Below are 20,474 nucleotides of genomic sequence, written 5' to 3'. Positions count from 1 at the left end.
TTTATTCTGCTCCTCAAATGATAACTCAGGCTTTCAACTAAGACTCAAATTTTCCACATTATAGGACCTCCCTTTCAGTTTCTATCCTGTTTTCTCTTTATCTACTTTCCAAATTGAGGTGTTCTCCAAAATTCCCCACTCTGGACATTCTTTCCATTCTATGTTTTATTCCTGTGTAATTTCATGTGTGCCTATGGCATCACCCACTCTACACTTCTATGCTCCAGACTCCTGTATTCAAATGCTCACTGAACATAGCTATCTCTACGTCTTAGAAGCTCCAAACAACAAATAGCTGAAGGAGGATTTATCACTTACCATCTTAGGCCTCAATCATTCCATATCTCCATGGCTAACACCATCATTTTCTCATACTTTACCCAAACACCAAACCATTTTCACTTTTTCCTGCTCTTTTCCTGCACATGTATTTTATAACTGTGCCCTGTTGACTCTTTTTTGCTCATTTTCATCACTATGTACACTCGACTTCAGTCTCACCTTACACCAGCCTCATTTTTTTCTCTATTCTGTTTCAAAGGACTTCACTGTCTTCACTTCTTCAGGCTATATTCCTAAATTAATTCTATATGACATCATTAAGGGAGACATCTAAATGCACCAAGCAGATCATGTCAGCCCTTCAAAACCTGGGCTTGATCTTCACCTCTTCAATTCTTCACCTGCCTACACCCATGTTATCTTGCAATCATACAGGACGACTTGCTCCAAGTGCTACCTATTCCTCTTTGCCTTGTTACTTCCTCTGGCCTCTATTTCAAATTCCATTTTCTCCAGCTCTTCCTTTATACACACATGCGCACTTTGGCATTCCTCTGTTATTCTCAAGGCAACATTCAAACATTCCTTCCTGGTAAAACTTCTTTCTCCTGCTGCTGCAGGAAGCCTTATAAGGACTCTATGCTTATTGCTATTGTTTTTATGACACCCCTTATCACATGGTATTATAATTGCTGAGTGACTGATCCAATCCTCTGAACAAGCCTTGAAATTCTTGGGGTCACCATGTCTATTTCAGTAAGCCCAGAATTTAACAGCTTGTGCTGGGCACATGGTAGGACCTGAATTTGAAGTGCATAAATGTGGGCAGCTCGGGTGGCTCAGCGGTTTAGCGCCGCCTTCAGCCCAGGGCATGATTCTGGAGCCTCGAGATTGAGTCCCCTGTCTGGCCCCCTGCATGGAGCCTGCTTCTCCCTCTGCCTGTGTCTCTCTCTCTCGGTGTCTCTCATGAATAAATAAATAAAAATCTTTAAAAAAATGAAGTGCATACATGTGTTTTTGAATGGTTGGATCCTTGTTTCACACTTTTCTGTTCTCCTATTCCTATCTTAACTCAATTACTGCTAGCAGCTTTGTTTTAGTATTTGTGTTGGTTAACTTAGAAATCTATCCTATTTTTTCACTCTTCTGTCACTTTGGGGTTATTTTTAGGCTTTCATTTCCCTTCTGTGGGGTATTATGATAACTATTCTGATAGTCTAAACATAATTTTTTATATCTGTAAAAATCATATACTCCCTAACTCAGCTTTATGGTTGGATTTTTTTCAGATTTCTTTCACTTACTATAAGATTTTCATAATCAACTTTTATAGTATTTTCTCCTCTATTTCATATCTTCTGGTATATTTGCTTCAACTAAAAATATTCTACTAATGTATTCAATTACTTCCACTTCTTCCATTTTTAAATAACCTCTATACATGGAATATATTACTTCCTTCTTTCTTTTGAGAATGTGCATCAGTAGGTTTTTTAGACCAGCTTATTTCCATTCCATAACTCTCAAATTCTGCCACCCAAGTCTCTCACTATGAGATTTTTATTCACAGAAAATTTTTGACACCAAGCCCAATACATTATCATGGAGGAATATATAGTTGGGAAGCAAGAAGATTTCTCTGTATATGAAAAATGGTCTGAACTGACAAGCAAATACAGTCTCTCTCAAAAGTAATATCTTTGTGCAAATCATCTGTATTCATTGAGGTTTTTATATGATATGAATAATCAATAACTGGGAGAGAAAAATTCTTCTAGAACTGAAATAATCATGAATTATATTTGAATATGTGGTTATATACATAATAGCTTGTATCTTTTAAAAAATATATATGTAGATTGTATGTAAATATCTATAGTTTTTAAACGGAAATGATTATGTCAGTTTAAAATTCATAACTTTGTATTATTTTCAGTCATCTATTTCTATATATGATCTTATTTCTTTGCAGAAACTATGCTTATATATATCCATACATATTCACATACACACACAATTCTCATAGTGATTATTTTTATTTTTTTTTTTTTTTGTTTTGTTTTGTTTTTTTTCATAGTGATTATTTTTAAATATGCATGCTGAAATCTTATATCACAGATTTAGTTGTCTTTAATTTCATAATTGGTCTAAAGAATCATGTGTCTCAGAACTAGAAGAGACCTCAAGGAATTATTCAACCTCTTGCATGTAGGAATATAAGTCTTATTATCCCTACTCTATAGATAAACTGACTTTACAAAGGTCATCCAGTAAGTAGCAGGAGGGAATGACTGAGAATAAATTCTCTTAATCCTATTCTCTTGACAATGCTATGTAAATACCTTTGATTGCTATCCATTGACTGTTTACCAAGACTTCTTATGAAATGCTTTATGCTTAATTTGTACCATACCTTAGTTTTCTGAACTTGATAAAATGATTTAATATGAGTGTCTTTGATTATATTTACCACTATCAACCTCGGAATCCATTCATCCTTCTTTCATCCATAAATATTTATTGGTCTCCTATTTTAGGCCATGCACTGTGCAAAGTAAAGAAAGCAAATGCAACCCATCATCACAGAACTCATAGTCTAGTATAAGGTACAAACAAGCACTGCAGTTTAAAAGCATCATCATGCCTCCTAAGCCATGCTATATAGAAGCCCATTAGAGACATACCTAATAGAAATGGAAATGGGAGAAGAACACTATCCAAAATAAAACCTATAAAATGAGTCAGAATATCCAATTGCCCTGAAAAGAATTCATCTTTTAGGCAGAGCAAGTACCATGCATAGAGGACATGGCATATCTAAAAGTGACTGAAGGTACTTTAGAATATCTGGGTCATAGAGTGTAGAAGCATTGTCATAAAATAAGCTAATGCTGATGCAAAATGGGATCAAATCAATATGAACTTTGAAATCCTTGTAAGAGAAGTTAGATTTTATCCTCAAGGCAATATGGAGTAGAGAGGTAAACTGTTATTCTAATGTCCTAGTATGCAGTTTACTTACTGTAAACCATACATCATTGTGATATTTCTTCTTGGGTGTTAATACCATTCTAACGAGACTTATCTTTAGGGTGATCACTCTTCTCAGTTTCCCAATTCAATATCTATCTCCAGATCTGTTCATTCGAGTACACTATGGTGACAATTTAGTCTTTAGCCCTAGAACATGTAATAATTACCACAATTTATTAAGCGCTCAACAGCATCAGGGACTATGTCAAGTGTTTTACATTTGTTATCTTGATTTATTACCATAAAAAATTAAAATTTGGTCCTTTTCATCCCCAAGTTACAAATGAGAATATTGATGTTCAGAGAAAATATTTGTCTGAAATCACATAACTAGTAACTTGTATTGTTAATTTTATATCTATGATCTTATTTATACCCACACTTCTTTTACATACAATGTGTTCTTACAAAGAATTCTGAAAGTCTAAACATGTAAAACTTGAAAACAATAAGTATATTTGATAAGAAAGGCTCTCTTTTGCTAAAATCTTCCAAGACATATTAATATTATTTAAGATATTCCTCTAATTTAGCATATTTTTTAAAAAAATATTTCTTCCTCAAAAAAAAAAAAAAATTTCTTCCTCACTGCACACATGGTCAACTACTGAGTTAAACCCAGCAAATCACAGACTGAGTTTACATATGTGTTGAATTTTTTGGGTCCATTTTTTTCTCCATAGTACCAGGTTTATAGGCTCTGCGCTCCTAATACTAGTGTCAGCACTTTTATTTTTCTGCTTTATGTTAATTTTTATGAAACAAGAAGAGCAAAATACAATGAGATATAATATTTAAAAAAAAATTAACCCTGCTGGACCAAAAGAGATTACTGCTAAAATTGCAGCATTGGTTGATAGGCAGCACCAATACTCAACATTCCCAAAAGTTGTTTATTCATCTGATGATCAAAGCCCACATTCTGAGTACCTAAATGCAGCTGTACAGATTTAATTCCATAATTTAGCACAGTGCAGGGTTTTGAAAGCATACTGTTCAAAGCTTAGAATTGCTTTTTACAAGATTATTTGAATATCACAGAAATTCATATAAAGGTTAGTATTTTCCATGTGTGTATATATCAAGATTCTATGTTGGGATAGAAGTTTCCATCACAGTTTCCCTAAAGTTCTTTCTGGTTAAGCCCACCCTGCAGTACAGTAGTCCAATATGTTTGGGAACAATAACCTACAGTGCTTTTCACCTCCTGGATTCCATTGCTAATTTCACTTCTCTCATCCTATTAATACAGTTCTGATCATTGCCCCCTAAATGTATTGCCTTACTTTTGCTCACTGTGGTATTCATATATTAATTTATTTCACACTCTTTTTTTTAAAGGATTTTATTTATTTTCAAAAGGTGCAGAGAGAGAGGCAGAGACACAGATAGTAGGAGAAGCTGGCTCCCCACAAGGAGCCCGATGTAGGACTCGATCCTGGATCCCAGGATCCCGCCCTGAGCTGAAGGCAGACGCTCAAACACTGAGCCACCCAGGCATCCCTATTTCACACTCTTGATCTTCTCTAATATCTGTCATTTCTTTTGGTATCTTGGTCAATTATTAACCTGAAACACTTGCTATCATCTGGAAAGCCAAAGAATGAATTTCTCACATCCTTTCCCAGATCACTTATCACATTATTAAACAAAGCACATACATCTTGAAATCTGTCACTTCTTATTTCTTATCTACTATAAAACATATGCTCTATTCCTTATAAGCCATAAATGTGTATGCATATGTGTTTAATTTTATGTGTTTGTTAGGCCTAGACATGTGTGTATATGTGCACACTTGCACACATAAACACACACACCTTCTAGAAGAGATGAAAGATGTAGTAGCTAGGCATAGAAGTATGCGAATTTAGAGAAGACTCTGACACTCAACACTAAGCAAAATTATCAAAGTTCAATAAAAATTCTTCCAACATGAACTGTGTAGTATTTTTTTTCCTCTGCTACATGCCACTTCTGTACAACTAACCAAAGAAAGACACCTAAAATGTTGATGATTTTATCAGCTACTCTCAACAAGCTGCAAAGTATTCCTCTGATCACCATAATTATAATTTGGGAGGACTGCAATACATAAATAATTGCATTCAGAAAATGATAAACACTGGATCCATTTGCATATTATCATGAGCTCAATTTTAAAGGTCATAATCTCTGAAGGCTTTCCTATACAAAGACAACTAGAAAATCTCCCTATATCTACATGTTTTATTTCATTATTCTGCTACCAATAATATGCAACGGACACTTTCAGTATGTACAGTGTTTTTGTGTTTTTTCTTTTGTAACAGTAAGACATTTATATACATAAAGTGAAAATGAACAGGTAGTAACTGACTGGGACTTGAGTTTAAGGTAATAGACTAAACTCCTCTAACAATGAATTTCTAAGCACCCAGAGGAAAGAATGTAAGGAGTACAAATTGCATGGGGCCCATGGGTTTTCCAGAAAGACTTTGAAATCCTTTAGCTTGCATATGAAAATTTATTGCAAATGGATTTTTACAGCACAGGGATGTTACTTAAAGAGTAATTCAAGGCTCAGTGTGATATTTAGATTTAATATTTTACAAGCTTTATAGTTAACTTCTTTTAACTCCTTGGAAATGCAAACATGGTGTAGTCTTCTAGCTGAACAAATGTGTTAGGCTCTTCATTCTTTATGGTTTGAAAGACCAGTACAGTATAGTAGAAGAAGCGTAGGATTTGCTGTCAAATCACTGAAGTTTTCATCCTAGATCTGCCACGGCCAAAGGTCCCCTGTGGTTATTAAAATGCTTAAGAAAATGGACAGATAACAATGCACCTCTTTTAGTAGAGTTGAGATAATATATGCATTGTAAGTGTGCAACAAATGTTAGGTAACTTCCATCCTAGGAAATACCTAAGAAGATTCTGACTTCCTAGGAATGCTTCCTCCTTTTACAAGGGAAAAAAAAACAGTTGTTTAGAAAAATCTGATTTTAAAATAATAATTATTCACACAAGCAAAGTTCCCTCTTTTTTTTTTAGTCTTTAGGAATAATGTTTATATTTTATAATTTTTAAATACTTAGAGAAGCAACTTGATGAGTTACCATAAAATGAGAGATGGCCATAGTCTTCCTAAGTTCCTTATAAAGAGTTTTTCTATTAGATTCTTTATTCTGAATAGTTAGCATATAACTCTATGAATTATTTTGAAGGGTAGCTAAGTTTCTTTGAGAAATCCTTAAAGCTGAGTGAGATATGATGAAAGGAACAAGACTAGACTTGAAAACCTAAACTCTACTCACAGATTTTCTATTTACTATCCATACAACCTTAAGCAAGATATTTAAATGTTTCTGTCTTATTGGATCAAAGCATTTGCCATGTAATTCACAGGGGTATAGGTATCAAATGAAATAATATAGATCTACATTATGGCACTCTGAAAAATCTTTGCAACTATTCTCATTTCACCTATTCATGGAATTTCTTTGAATTTCAGAAAGTCAGCATTCAAAAATTCACAATATATATATGACTTCTAAAATGTAATAGTGCAATCAAAACAAAGACCAACTTTGGGGGTTTTCCATGGGTGGCGTATTTGGATGGGTAGGTTGTCTGTTCTGATTGGCCCCATATAGGATAAGGGCTTTAGGAGGATGGTTTAAAAAGGGAATATGAAGAAGGAAGAGTGAATGAAATAGGAGTCCACTGAAGATAGTCGACCTCTAGACCTCCAGCAGGACATACAGTGGTGACCTATAGTCATCGAAGGTAGACATTTCTTTATGGGAAATTGCACAGGACTGCTTTCACTGACCAGGGACTGACTGGATCTGTCTCCACAGATCTCTAGCTAGTCTCTTACCACAAAATCTGGCATATGATGTCAGCTTCTTTCTTCTAGCTTTTACTAACTCATTGAAATTCTCTTCTCTAGTTTCCAACAATGATCTGGCTTTAGGTGAGACCCTCTCTCTACCTTCCTGGACTTTATCTTCCAAACAGCTCCTCCATGCTGCACAGATCTCATACCCAAGTAAACAACTCAGAGTAAGTCTGGAGTCTGGCCATCTAGGAAGTATGCTTTATGTAAGAAGCTCTTCTATGTGAATCTCAAATATCATCAAGGTTGGGCTGAACCTTAAAGAAATTGAAATTTAGGGGCACCTGTGCAGCTCAGTCAGTTGAGCATCTGACTCTTGGTTTCGGCTCAGGTCATGATCTCAGTGTTGTAAGATCAAGCCCTGAGTCAGGCTCTGTGCTCAGTGTAGAGTCAGCTTGAGATTTTCTCTCTCTTCTCCAATTGTTCCTCTCCTCTGCCCTCTCTTTCTAAAATAAATAAATGATAGATAGATAGATATAAATAAATAAATAAATAAATAAATAAATAAATAAAATCTTAAAGAGAAAAATAAATGGAAATTTATGAAGTTATTTATATATCCCTAGTGTAGTTTGAAAAGTGTCAAAAATAACAACAAACCCCCATCGCTGTGTCAGATTTCTTTGAAATTCCAAATTTCTCCCATAATTTCACCTCAGTGGTTAAAGCATTTTCTTTGCAAAGATAGAGTGTTAAATGCTTATATACTGCCTCAAATATAAGGCACATCAGCCCATCCTGACCTACTCCATAAACTATTGTCACATATTAATTTTGTTGCATTTTTAGCTAAGCTGTGCAGAAATTGGATATAGAACATTAAATATGGGATAGAGGCCAGCAGTTTGGGACAAAGGTGTAACCAGGAAGGTCAAGGTTGAGTAAGGGATCATAGTTGGGAAGTGTGAAAAAAATATACACCTCCAAAGAGAAGATGGAAGACTTTATATTTCATACACTTAATAATTTTATGGAAATGATTTAATTTTCATCAATAATTTTACTGAAAAAACTTTACTGAAATAATTTAATTTTACTGAGCTAAATTTAATAAAATAATTTAATAAACAAACCTGCCCCCAACTGAAAAAAACATTTCTAGAGAGCAACATATGCCTTGTAGGATGATGTTGCAGAAGGAGCCTCACATCTAGCCTTGCAAAGACTGTCCACAAAGCTGCGGCATTCCTGATGTTAGTAGTAATATTTTTTGATCTTTAAAAAGATCATTACATGTATTCAGTTAAAAGCTTCTATGGAAAAGACTCATTTTAAGGGCAGAGACATGTTCAGTGTCTTATAAACTGATCAAAGTCCATCCTAGAATGGTCTTTATGCACAAATCACAGATACTAAGGGCCAGTGCTGCTGAGCCAGCAAGGCAGCAGAGAAAGGTGGCTGCGTATATCATGGTGGCATCATTTTGTTGTTGTTTTTCATTCAGAGAAGTGACTTCCTTCACTGTGTTAATTATCAGACCAGTTTCAGAACCACAGATGACAACCAGTGAACATACTGTTTGACTATAGTTTCATTTTGTATTTTCTACTGTATCCTAACTTTCTTTTCTGACTTAATAAGAAGGAAGAAGAGAAAGAGAGAAAGGATGGATTATACCATCTGCAAATCCTGAGTAATGATTCATAATGAAATTAATACACAAGATTAATGAAAATGAGCTGTCATGGTTAATTTTATACGTCAACTTGGCTAGGCTTGTTTGATCATATATAAGTTTAGCTGTTGCTATAAAGATATTTTTAGATGTGATTAACATTTAAGTCAGTTGACTCTGAGTAAAGCAGATTACCCTCCATAATGTGGGTGGACCTCAGCGAGTCAGTTGATGACTTTAAGAACAAAGGAGGTAGTTTCCTGAAGAAAGAATCTGGTCTCAAGACAACAACATAGAAACCCTGCCTGAGTTTCAGCTTACCTGCCTTACAGACGTCAGTCACAAGACTGCAATGTCAACTCTTACCTGAATTTATAGCATATGGAAATTGCTCTGTAAATTTTAGACTTGCCAGTCCCCATAATTACATGAGTTGATTCTTTAAAATCTTTTGTATATTGGTCTGTTTATTTGGAGAACTCTAATACACAAGTCATAGCTATAACTCATGTCATGTCCCTGTCTTCTGTTTCCATTTCACCTGCTTATTCTTCTATTTTAAAAATATTAATAAAAGGTACCCCCATCCTCTTTTCATCTTTTGATGCATAAAGGTAAATCCTCTGATCCTTAATATAAGATGCAAGGTGTGAGTCTTGTGTCCCTTTGCTTGCTTCCTTCCCTCCTCACTGGCCATTGAAACTTTTGCTGCCATTGAAAGACACTACATTTCTCCAAACTTATGATATTGCTCTCACATCTGGCTGGGCCATTGCCTGTGCTCTGTCATCTGCATGCCATGACCTTTCCTCTGGCCCTACTCCTCTCACCTACCTGAAACACACATCTTCATCTTTCCTACATGAACAAAGACACCACCTTATGTAGCAGCTCAACCTAGTACGTGGACTCCACCCTTGTGCAACCGCTAAAATTGTACAGAAAACTGTACAACCCATATCATGGCATCTCAGTGTCCTTGGTTAGATTATACAACTGCCTTCTTGCTCTTCTCTGTACCCTTAGCACCTAACCCACCAGCTATCACAGTACATGCCTTAAATAAAACTATAATGAATGACTGGTAGCCCTGCTCTCTTTTGGTTCAGCTACTCTAAATTTAAATTCCGTAATATAATGTAAATTATTATCTTTCTTTAGATATCTCTTGTCTTCAGAGTTCAAACTATGCATTTTTATATTGTTTCCGAAAATATAAATAGTTACAATACATGAGGTACAGACAAAAATATGGACGAATCACTCCTACTCTAGGGTTAGGTACTTCCAGACTAAGGAATGCACTTTCTAGATTTAGAGTGTACCTAAATAATTTAGACATATTTAAATTCTAAGATGGCATTCATTTTTAAAATGTCCTGACATTTTAGGGGGTCATTTCTCTTTAAAAGTATACTGAACTTTAAGAAGGAAATGAGTATGATAAAAACTTTTAAAGTATCTTTTATAAAGGAACATGGTGGTATAGAGCTAACAGGCATTGCGATTCTAGCACAGCAAACTCCTTTTTTTTTTTTTTTTTGCAAACGAGGAAGCTGAAGACCAGGTAGTTCAAGTGAAGTGACAGAAGGCAAAGCTGGTTAGTGGCAGAGCCCGAACTAGAGCTCTACCCTGAAGATTGTCACATCAGTTACCTCTCTTTTACTCCAGGCACTATCATAGACTATAAATTTTTTTCTAGAGCAATTTAAACTCCAGTGAATCACTAATATAAATAGAAATCACCTGAAATATATCACACCCTCACTCTAAAAAATCAGCATCTTATGAACTTACCAAGTATTGACTTCTCAAGAAACTAATATTGTACACAGATCAAATGAAGATATGGCTCTCTTTGCTGTAATATTATGACTTCAAATAGACACTTAAAAGATGAAGCCAGCAGGTATAATGGGAGCTCTCCCCCCTGCAAAATGTAAGAAGACAAAGGAAACTTAATCCCCTCCAAATATATTTGGGTATTTAGTGAGTTTTTTAAATTTTGGCTTCTCTCTGAAAACTTCCAAGAGTTTTGGAGAAGGGATACTTAGAAGAGAGGAGGAAACTGTATCTATAGAAGGAATCCGGCCAGGGGGGATGGAGGGAGAAAGACATTAGAAAGAAGAGTGTAAGAAGAGAGGGAGGGAAGACTATTCCTGTAGAAGAGTTACAGATTAGTAGGAAAGGCACTAAGGAAAAAGGAAGTCAAGGAGATGGAGCTCTTCAAAGTTCCCAAACATAGTTCGGAAGTCACTTTCTCACATAATCCCACTTCAGTGTAAACATGTCTGCAATTCCTGTCCTTTCAGCAATGAGATAGACTATGAGTTTTAGTTTCTCAACCTTTATTATTCGCTACACTATAACTGCTCTTTAGGGCATTGGCTCCCCTTTGTCTCCTGCTACCCCCACTACCACTCCAGTCCCAACTCAGCCAGAAGAAGTAATTCAAGTCTGTGTGTTCAACTTTCCTCCACTCATGAAAGTACTTAACATAATGAGAAGGTCAAATACACGTCTTCTTTGCCTCCCTCTGCAACGCCCAAACACTTTCTCTCCATGCTTACCCCCTGCATCCCCTCTTTTACTACCATATTCTCTTCTGTCTAAAAAAGAGAAGAAAAAAAAAAAGGTTCTTTCTTTAGAGTGCCACCTCTCAATAAGGAACATGATTTTGGCAAAGACTTTCACAGAATGTGCTTCATTTCAATTGATTGGGAGTTTAAAATCTATGATATTTGACAAGTCGTGCATTTCTACATAATTACAGCGTGCTCTGGGTAGCGTTTTAAGTTAGCAAGCCAAAAGCAAAGTGATTTTAACAACTTGAAATGTTAAATTACTTGTGTGGAATGTTCCTTATGGAGACTCACTGCTGTAATGAAATGGAATTTTTTTGTCACAAATAATAGGAAAAGTGAGATGTTCAGTCAGAGTATTTTGAGGATATATTTGACTTAACTCTATTGTATCATTAATAGGCATGACAATGGCTTCAATGTTAAGAACCATTACAAAATCATTTCAAAATATGGATATGACAAGAAATAAATTAGAGAAATTGAGCTATTAACATTAAAGAAACCCATGCAGTAGAATACAAGTGCATTCCATGTATTTACAACATTTATTGCTGTAATTTGGAGTGCTGTGCTTGGCAGATTTTCCACTGTATAATAATAGAAATAAGATCTTGCTGTGAGAATTAGATTATCATAAGCATTGGAAAATCCTTAACTTATTAGCATATTAAAAAATCAACATATGTCACAATATATGGCAACCAAAGAAATTTAATCTTCTACATGAGGAGGAAAATGGCGTTTCCTTTTGCCTCCCATTTGATCTCCACTATAACACCCTCTTTCAACACCAAACTCCAGGAACAGGTCTAATTTCATTTTTATCTAACATGTAGTTCACATAGGAGATATGAACCTTATTCTACTCCTTCTACTGGGAAAACTTCCAAACTATTATCTTTCTCCTAGACCTGCCAACTGAGATTTAGATTAACATAGATACAACATGCCCAGTAGATTTACTTAGGTGGCCTATAGACTTATCCAACTCAGGAGATGCAATATAAAAGGACCATCTTTCTCTTCGAAAACCTCATCCCTCCAGTATTTTCTGTTTTGGTTGATGGCAATCCTATGAGAAACCTATGAGATACACTCCCTTTTTCAGTACCACATCCAGTCAATAGCAAATTCTTCTGCTTTCTAATCCTCCTGATTCCCTAAATCCACTCTGTTTCAGGTCAAATGTCCATCATTTCTCCTATGGAAAACTATGGTAGATTTTTCACTGGTCTCCCCATTTGCAGACCTCTTTCCAATGCACCTCCCACAAACTCATCAGAAAATCTGATACCTCTTGCATATAGCATATGTTGGGTTTTGCCTCTTGATCCAATTGATGCATCCCTTGGTTTAATACGATATTTGTTCCATTTACAATTATTTACCTTTATTGATGTGACACATAGGTTTGATCTTAGTTCTGTCATCACAAGCTATATTCTTTTCTTTCTTTGCATTTATTCTGATAATGTAGATGTGCTTCTGTTCTCATGGTTACACTTATTCCTGTAATTTCATATAAAATCCTAATCCTCTTTTCTCTCTAGTTTCTCTACTACAAGGAAGAATTAAAGTAACATATTTTCCTTCCCCTCTCAATTTTACTGAGTACTATTTTCTTAATATTTATATTTATTCTATCCAAGCATACTTATATTATCTGATTTATGACTTTTCAATTATATCTTTGACCCTCTGCTTTAGAAATCCACATCCTTGCACTATTTCTTACCTTTTCTTCTCTTCCCTCTTCCCAAGTTCAGCCTTTTAAAGATATGTAATTTTTACATTGTCAAGGCTTGTAACTCACATTCTGTTTTAAAACTGTAGCTCTCATACTTATTTTACTTTTTTATCCTTCATTTAATTGGATCAATGCTCATTGCCAGTCTTTATCAAATTTATTATTGGCTGGATTTTAGCATCATGATTTCATCAAAGACCATGGAAACTGTATTCATTGATTTCTTACATGTTCAAAAACTATTTATCTGCTGCCTTTATAGACATTTTGTTTGCTTCGTTCAAACTCTGACACACTTTTTAAAGCTATTTTTTAAGAATTTCATAGACGTCATTTTTTTTGTCCTGACTGTTGCTATGGGTAACTATAAAATTAAATAAATTTTACTGCATTATAAGGAACTTGACTTTTACATTTCTGTTTAGGCAAATAGTTTTATCTTTAGAATTCAGTAATTTTACTGGGCTATATCTCAACTACAATTATTTTCGGTTAATTTCTTGAGGATACGTATGGTCTGTCATTCTGTAGATCCAACTTTTTTTTCTACAAAATGTTCTTCAACTCAACTACAATTATTTTCTGTTAATTTCTTGAGGATATGTATGGTCCATCATTCTGTAGATCCAACTTTTTTTTCTACAAAATGTTCTTCAACTGTATTGTTCATAGGTTTTCTGTTCCTCATTTTGGTTCTTTTATTCAGAGATAACAGCAAAGGACATTTCAGATTTCTTGTACGTTCTTTCTAATTCTCTTTAATTCTTAATTTTTGTCCCATTTCTTCTTTAGCCTGTCTTCTAATGAGGTTTGATTGTTTGTTTTTCATTTACCTTTTGTTTCTCTTTTTCTTTTTTTCTTGTGGCATCTCTGTAAAGATTCCATGCTGCTTTCCTCGCAGTTTTTTCTTGTCTTTGAGTCCTAGAGAAGATATTTATGAGGAAGGCAGAAATGAAGTAGTTCCAGTGCCTGATTTTCAATGAAATTCTATAACATTTGATTTCCAGGATGAATTTGGTTTGTAGCCTTTACTTTCTTCTAGCAGTTTCTTAGAGGCAATCATACTATTCACCATGTCTGCTCATTCTTCTCCATCCATACAGTCTCACTGAAGGACTCTGTATGTAAACTTGTCCTCATCATCTACTCAGAGTGAAACAGAGCCCAGGAAAGTTTCCAGCACCAGCCTGGATTCCTGCCCTTCTACTCCAAAGAGTAGGTTGATGGTATGTGTTATGGATCGAACTATGTCCCCGCAAAGTTCAAATGTCGAAGCCCTAGACTCCAGCACCTCAGGATATGACTATATTTGTAAGGCATTGATTATAATGAAGGAAAAGGAACTGGTGATAATTGAGAAAGAAAACAAAAACATCAAAGTTGCCTGACAGATGGAGGCACTGTACTATCTTGTATAGTCCTTTAAGTTCATTGCTTTTATTACTTTTATTATTCTTGGCACTTAACTAGAATGCGATTTTCTTAAGAGTAAGAGTGATGTATCATGTATTTATATATACCTGAAAAAGACAAAGTGATTTAATTTGACTTCTTTTGAATACCTAAGACCCACTTACCCTCTCTATCAATTGGTGTTTTGTCTATATTAAGTAGTTAATAAACACATGTTGTCTAGTTAACAGATACACAGCCATAAAAAGAGAAAAAAAATACAGAGAGAGGCAAAGGAAGAGGGGGTTAGAGGAGTGAGAGGCAAGAGGTGAGAGGTAATTTCCATAATACTAAGTGATTTATGGAAATTACTAACTCCATGTGAAAATCAGCAAGAGAAGTGGGACATATGGCATAGAATATGTAAATGTCCAATGCAAAGTCGTTGCCAAGTGATTTGGAAGTAGGAATGACGTTTCAATATTTATTTGTCTACAATTTTTATCTATTATTCCTGAGAGAACCTTTGTTACTTTGGGGTTGTTTCTCTTTCCACCTTCTTATCAATTCAATATGACTTAAAGAAGCATTAATTGGACTCTAATTGAGTAAAGCAACAATTCTTTCATATTGCTCAGTTGACTTTCTGTCATTTCTGAAAATGACCTTACTCCAAAAGGCTGATTTTGAAGATCATTTATGTACAAAAAGTTTATCAGCCAATACTTAACTTCCTGGCTTTTTTCCCCCTCTAAACTGCAGATCAAAGTGCTGGATTTCACAGTTGGATTTACTTTATTTATTAGTTCATTTGACTTACTTCTACAGGCAAATTTCTACTTGAGATCAGGAATGCTTTCTTATGAACATTTGGATGAAATATCTACTCTTAAAAGTAGATAGATAGGGGATCCCTGGGTGGCTCTGTGGTTTAGCGCTTGCCTTTGGCCCAGGGTATGATCCTGGAGTCCCGGGATTGAGTTCCACACTGGGCCCTGCATGGAGCCTGCATCTCCCTCTGCCTGTGTCTCTGCCTCTCTCACTCTCTCTCTCTCTCTCTCTCTGTGTCTCTCATGAATAACTAAATAAAATCTTTTTTAAAAAGCATATATATATATATATATATATATATAGTTAGATAGATAGATGATAAATAGATTGATCAATCTTAAAACAAAATAATACAAACTGAATTATAAAGATGTCCATAGAAACTAGGAACTGTACCATAAAAACAAGGAAATCACAGATTATAAACATTCATGTCAATTTCCCACCTTTCTTTGGTCAATTATAAATGAACAAATTTCCCCAGTTGTTATCAAAGCTAAATAAAATGATAAGCCTTGTAATCACTGGAGAATCAGCATATAACTGATCATATCTTTTTAGAAATGTGTGCCACTAATTTTACATGTATAATTCACATAACCTAAACTTCTCTCATTAAAAAAAAAACTTAGGTAATTTATCTAGCATATTAAAATGTTCTTTTACTTCCAATTCTACTAAAATTTCCTTTTAAAACATGATTTTCTGAAATAAACTGTTCTATGAGAACTGATAAATTAATTCAGTAGTCTCAGGATACACAATTATTATACAGGAATCAGTTGCATTTCTATACGTTAATAATGAAGTACCAGAGAAATTAAGAAAACAATCTCATTTAACAATTGCAGCAAAAAGAATAAAACACCTAAGAATAAACTTAACCAAGTGTGTAAAAGATCTCTGCTCTAAAAACTCTAAGACACTGATGAAAGAGATTGGAGACAACACAAACAAATGGACTCATACTCATGGACTGGAAAAAGCAAGTATGTTTAAGTGTCCATACTGCCCAACGCAATCTACGGATTTAATAAAATCCCTGTCAGAATATCAACAATATTTTTCACAAAACTAGAATAAATAATACTAAAATTTTTTAAAAGTATTTATTTATTTATTTGAGGGTGGGGGAGAGGGAGAGAGAGCATGAGCAGAGGGAGGGGCAGAAGGAGAAACAGACTCCCCATCGAGCAGGGAGCCTGATGTGGGGCTGAATCTTGGCACTCTGTCATCATAGGCTGAGCCAAAGGCAGATGCTTAACCAACTGAGCCACCCAGGCACCTCAATACTAAAATTTTTATGGAACCACAAAGACCTTCAAAAGACAAATCAATCTTAAAGAAGAATAAAGCTGGAGGTATCACAACCCCAGATTTCAAGACATACTACAAAGCTATAGTAATCAAAACAGTATGGTCCTGGCACAAAATAGACATTTAGATAAATGTAACAGGAAAGAAAGCCCAGAAATAAGCCCATACTTATATGGCCAAAGCCTACAACAAAGAAAGCACAAATACACAATGAGGAAAAGAGTCTCTTTAACAAATGGTGCTGGGAAAACTGAACAGCTCTTTGCCAAGACTGAAACTGGACCACTTTTTAATATCATAAACAAAAATAACCTCAAACGGATTAAAGACCTTCTGAGGGTCTATATGGGGGAAAAAGGAACCCTCATATACTGCTGAGAGGAAAGAAAATTGGTACATCTACTATGGAAACCGGTATGGAGGTTCCTCAAAAATGTAAGACCTGAAGCCAGAAAACTCCTAGAATGAAACATAGGAGTATTAACTCCTAAGAAATTATTCTTTGATATTTACTGTAGAAATGTTTTTCTAGATATATCTCCTAATACAAGGGAAATAAAAGCAAAAATAAACAATTGGGACTACACCAAAATAAAAAGCTTTTGCGCAGCAAAGGAAACCATTAACAAAATGACAAGGCAGCCTACTGAATAGTACAAATGATATATCTGATAAGACATTAATATCTAAAATATACAAAGAACTTACATAACTCAAAACCAAAAAAGAGTCCCAAATAATCTGACTAAAAGTGGACAGAGGATCTGAACAGACTTTTTTCCAAAGACATATAAATGGTCAACAGACACATGAAAAGATGCTCAATATCACTCATCATCAGGGAAATGCAAATCAAAACCACAGTGAGATACCATCTCACAACTGTCAGATGGCTAGAATCAGACAAGAAATAACATCTGTTGCAAGGATGTAGAGGAAAAAGGAACCCTCATCTACTGCTGAGGGGAGAGAAAATTAGTGCATCTACTATGGAAACCAGTATGGAGGTTCCTCAAAAAAATAAAAATAGAATTACCATATGATTCAGTAGTTCTGTTACTGGGTTTTTACCCAAAAATAAAGATAAAAACATCAATTTAAAAAGATACATGTACCCTTATATTTATTGCAGAATCATTTACAGTAGCCAATATATTTTGATATTTATCTTTCTCAGACTGAGTTATTTCATTTGGCTCATATGTGGAATTTAAGAAACAAAGAAAAAAGATACAAATAAAAAAGACTCTTAAATATAGAGAACAAATGGGTGGTTGCCAGAGGGGAGGAGTGAGAGTGGGGATGAGTAAAATAGGTGAAGGAGTTTAAAAGTACAGTTATCTTGATGAGCACTGAGTAATATATAGAATTGATGAATCATTATATTATACATCTGAACCTAATACAACACTGTATGTTAGTTACACTTCAATCAAAAGTAAAGGACACCAAAAAGAATGTTTCTCATTAATACATAGATTTACTACTTCATTAAATCCATAGCTTTCTGTCATTTATCCCTATGATAAATAAATTTTTTAAAGATTTATTTATTTATTTTAGAGAGAGAGAGAGAGAAAAGGAGGGTGGGGGAGGGGCAGAGGGAGAAAATCTTTAAGCAGACTCCCTGCTGAATGCAGAGCCCAATGGGGTTCAATCTCATGGTCCATGAGATCATGACCTGAGCTGAAACCAACACTCAGATACTTAACCGACTGAGTCACCTAGGCACCTGAGAAATGAAATTTTTAAGAGTTAAATTCTTTCTTATGTTTCATGGTCCTTGGCTTTTAAATTATTATATGATAACCCTTTATATTCAGTGATCATCTTGCAAAAAAATTCAGTGATCACAAAATATTCTCATGGTCATGAGAATATAGTTGAAAATACCTACCCTGTCATTTTAAATTTTTTAAGAAGTGACTGCCTGGCATCATGGCCAATCTCCAAACAAGCAAGTCTGTTTTCAAGAAAAATGCAGTACTCCAGTGGGCACATGGTCATTAATGTTCTTTTGAACAATAGTATCCAACCTCACTGTTCTATGTTCTTTATAGATGTCACACATACCTTCTTTTGATGAGCACATCTATGATAGTTTTCAGAAAACAATGAAGTTCAGCCTACATTGACATATTAATCATTTTATGTCTGCTATGAATTATAAGGCACCCCAAAGATTATTGATTACATGTCATGGCTTATTCAGATGAGCAAAATAAATATGTGAAGACATTAAGAAGTTGTTTAAAGCAACAAAACTGGTTACCATTAGATTTTCCAAAGAAAACAGGATCTAAGCACATTCTGACGTTTAATGTAATATACTTTGGTTATTACTAATATAATGTATCTTTTACTTAATCTCTAATGTAATGCAAGTTTCATGCCAAAGACTTTTTTTTAAATAAAACCTTATCTTATAAACCCATAACCAGTATATCTCATCTTTCTCTTAGCTCCATTAGCAATGGTCAGTATAATTCAGTGATGATAATTATGATTATGTGCTCAATCCACTATGTGCTAAGTGACCAAGTAATTTGATACATGCACATTACCCTGAAAGTAATCCCAGGAGACCTATGCAATAAATTACCCTGGTTTTGATGAAGGAAACAGGGCTTCAGAAGGTTAAGTAACTTAAATAAATGTAAACAGCAAAATTGAGGGGGGGGGCAGTATTTGACCCACATTCATTTAACTCCAATATCCAAACTCCACTTGTGGCTATTTAATTTTCATGTCCTTAAATTGTGTATTCTCATTTTGATCCTGAGTTCCTTGAAGATATAAATCCTATTTGTACTTCTTTTTTATTATGTATAATGTCTAGAAGCTTAAATTATGTGATCTTTGATTTACAAAAGGGGTAATGATCAGTAAAGGTGACTTTGTGGGCCATTAAATAGGCTGTGGAAATCATGATGGCTCCATTTTATTAGAAAAATTAAACTTAAAAAAAATTTGTTTTCAGTTTTGAACCAAGAGACCTGAATTCCTATGGGGTAGCATTATCAATATCACTAAAATGGAAGGACATGGAATGTGGCATGTGTTGGTGCTCCTTTTAATCCAGCACTTTTAAGTAACTCGATATTTTGCCCATGGGGAGAAAATAACACCTGACACTTAATCTCATTTTACAAATTAGTTCCAGAACAGCCTGAGCCAAAAACATTTTATTTTGCTTCAGGTCTCACTGCTATCCAAGCCACCACCTCTGCTACTCCTTTTTTTTTTTTTTTTTTTTAATTCCTGTCCACACATCTCCCCTAGTTATGAACTAACCATTCTTCTGTCATTCAGCTCCACATTTCACCAACAGGTCAATGCACCATCTTGTGTTGCTTCCAATCAGTTTCAGACTCTGATTCTCTTGCTTGTGTGCTCCTGTAGGTGTCTCTCCAACCCAGCCTCATCTACCCTCCCACTGGGTACAGAACCCACAAAGGGTCCAACATGTGGATTTTTCACCTTCCATTTACTTGAAGTCCTAGAATGAAATTTTATTCTTCTGTGGTTAAGAAGATACAGTATGAGTATATGCTTTTGTGTGTGTATGTGTATTTGTTTCTTCATTTAAAACCTGGTGATTTTGTGAAATGTAATTAATTTCCATGGATGTTGAATAATGAAATCTAAACTTAAGAAGCATTATTCAAAAAAAAATCCCTTCTATTTAAAACTATTTTAAAAGGTCACATTCAAATGAAATATTCAAATCCTAGTGGAACATGAAAGATTCTTATTGCAACCACATCTGAATTATATACCAATTTCTCCTTA

The 20,474-nt window shown here is 34.8% G+C and overlaps 2 long non-coding RNA genes across 4 annotated transcripts in view; both read right to left on the bottom strand.

Annotated features, from left to right (window-relative positions):
- LOC144284426 (uncharacterized) overlaps positions 1 to 20,474 on the bottom strand; it is a 108,772-nt gene that overhangs the window by 12,403 nt on the left and 75,895 nt on the right. The gene's annotated exons all lie outside the window — the stretch shown is intronic.
- Positions 5,882 to 18,722, bottom strand: LOC144284425 (uncharacterized). Of its 3 annotated transcripts, XR_013352783.1 has the most exons (4): positions 18,580 to 18,722; positions 10,608 to 10,740; positions 7,480 to 7,641; positions 5,882 to 6,255 (listed from the first exon to the last, which is right to left on the bottom strand). It is a non-coding gene; the product is annotated as an uncharacterized LOC144284425 (long non-coding RNA). The 3 variants fall into 3 exon arrangements; XR_013352782.1 differs by lacking the exon at positions 7,480 to 7,641; XR_013352781.1 differs by lacking the exons at positions 7,480 to 7,641; positions 10,608 to 10,740.

This window comes from Canis aureus, chromosome 15 (genome assembly GCF_053574225.1).
Source record: "Canis aureus isolate CA01 chromosome 15, VMU_Caureus_v.1.0, whole genome shotgun sequence".
NCBI classification, from domain to species: Eukaryota; Metazoa; Chordata; class Mammalia; order Carnivora; family Canidae; genus Canis; species Canis aureus.
Note: the sequence above shows the minus strand (reverse complement) of the source record. Positions and strands in the feature narration are given on the sequence as shown.